The sequence below is a fragment of the Penaeus japonicus genome, unplaced genomic scaffold (assembly GCF_977035675.1).
Source record: "Penaeus japonicus unplaced genomic scaffold, GWHDUDI00000001_assembly GWHDUDI00000009, whole genome shotgun sequence".
NCBI lineage: Eukaryota > Metazoa > Arthropoda > Malacostraca > Decapoda > Penaeidae > Penaeus > Penaeus japonicus.
The window spans coordinates 30828054-30830553 of NW_028234411.1; positions in this window are offsets into that span (position 1 = coordinate 30828054).

The window sequence follows — 2500 nt, forward strand, 5'->3', positions numbered from 1 at the left end:
ACTCAATATTATATATATAATATATATATATTTAAATATATAATATAAGTCTAGCATGTATATTATAGGCTGTATATAAATATGTATAAAAATTTCTAACTAAATGTATCAATCTCTATCTCTATCAAACTATATAACTTATCTACTCTATATGTGTGAGCGTGTCATAACAAAAACTAATCCAACAAATCTATAAATCCAACAAATATATAACTAAACTAAAAAAATACAAATGTATTATTTGTGTGTGTGTGTTGTATAATGTGACTGTTATTTGACTGTGAATTATGTCTATGTAAGTATATGCGTTTGTGAGTTGTCGTGTGTGTATGTGTTTGTTGTTTGTGGTGTGTGTGGTGGTGAGTTGTGTGTGTGTGTGTGTGTGTGTGTGTGTGTGTTTCCGTGCATATAAGTATGTGTGTGTAGGTGTTGTTGTTTTTTTGTTTTTTTTTGTACGTATGGTAGTGTGAGTTTGTGTGTGTGTGTGTGTTTTGATCTTATATATAAATATATATATATATATCCTATATATATATATATATATATATAATATAATATAAAATATATATTCTACTACATATAGATATAAATCTATAAATATTAGTAATTAAAATCTAAATAGTATATATAAATGTATACAATATATACACATATACAAATCTATTTGTATATATGTATAACATAGAAACACATAAATATATATGTGTTTGTTTGTGTCCTATGTCTGTGTGTGTGTGTGTGGTGTATACAAATACATATAGATACGTTTCTGGGTACAAGTATGTGAGTGTGAGTGTGTGTGTACAAGTTGTGTATGTTGTTGAGGTGTGGTTTATACAAGTATTGTTGTTGTTTGTGTTTTTGTGTTGTGTGTTTTCTGTGTGAACCAATATTACATATATATATATAATATATTATATAAATATATTATATATAAATATATAAATATATGATATATATATAAGTGTGTGTGTGGTTGTGTGTGCAGTGATTTGAGTGTGTGTGGGTGTGTGTGAGTGTGTGTTGTGTGTCGGTTGTGTGTTTGAGTTTGTGTGTATGTAATATATATATAAATTATATATACATATATATAATTATAATATATATATATATAATAATATATTTATATATATATAATATATAAATATAAATATATATATATAATATTTAATATATATAATATACATATGTACATATTTACATATATACTTATGTACATATATATACACACACATAAAGTGAGAGAAAGAGAGAGAGAGAGAGAGAGAGAGAGAGAGAAAGAAAGAGAGAAAGAGAAAGAGAAAGAAAGACAGGCAGAGAGAGAGAGAGAGAGAGTGTGTGTGTGTGAGAGAGAGAGAGAGAGAGAAACAGGAACAGAGAGTGAGAGAGAGAGAAACAGAGAGAGAGAGAGAGAGAGAGAGAAACAGGAATAGAGGGTGAGAGAGAGAGAGCAAGAGAGAGGGAGAGAAAGAGAGAGAGAGAGAGGGAGGGGGAAGAGAGAGAGAAAGAGAGTACGAAAAGGGAGTGAAGGAGAGCAAGAAGGAATATTGAGCGAAATAAAAGACTCTACGATTAGTGAAACTTCGTTTTGTTTCCGCGTGTGTTCTGCAATCAGCTGATGAGGCCTCAGTCATATGTATATATGTATTATATATATATATATATATATATATATATATATATATATATATATATATATATATATATATATGTACGTATGTGTGTATATGTATACATATATATATATGCGTGTGTGTGTGTGTGTGTGTGTGTGTGTGTGTGTGTGTGTGTGTGTGTGAATGTATGTGCGTGCAACTGCTTAATACAGCTTCCCTTTTTAACTGAAAGTTGCAATTTCTATAACATGATAACAATAATGTACATGCAACTAAGCTCCCGTTCCCTGCATCCTCCCTCTGTGTATTACTGCAATTTTTCTATGTTGCAGGATTCCTCGCGCTTCCTCATGCATGTCATCATTAGTGTGATGTTGATGGTTGTTGTTTGCCGCCTATGCATGAGTGTTCATTTACTGCAGGGATGGTAGTAGTCTCTCTATCTATTTATCTATCTATCTATCTATATGTATGTCTCCCTCTCTTACTCTCTCTCTCTCTATCTATCTCTATCTCTCTCTCTCTATCTCTCTCTCTCTCTCTCTCTATCTATCTATCTATCTATCTCCCCCCTCTCTCTCTCTCTCTCTCTCTCTCTCTCTTTCTCTCTCTTTCTCTCTCTCTCTCAATTCTCTTTCTCTCTCCCACTCTCTCCCTCCCATCCGCTCTCTCTCTCCTCATCTCTCCTCTCTCTCACTACGCTCTCTCCGCTCTCTCTCTCTAGTTCTCTCGCTCTCTACCCTTCTCTATTATCGATCGTTTCTTCTCTCCCTTTCGCTCGATCTCTCACCACTCTCTCCCTCTAACTCTCCCTCTCTCCTCTCTCTATCTCTCTCATTCTCTACCTCTCATCTCTCCCGATAATCTGCTCTCTCTCTCCTCTA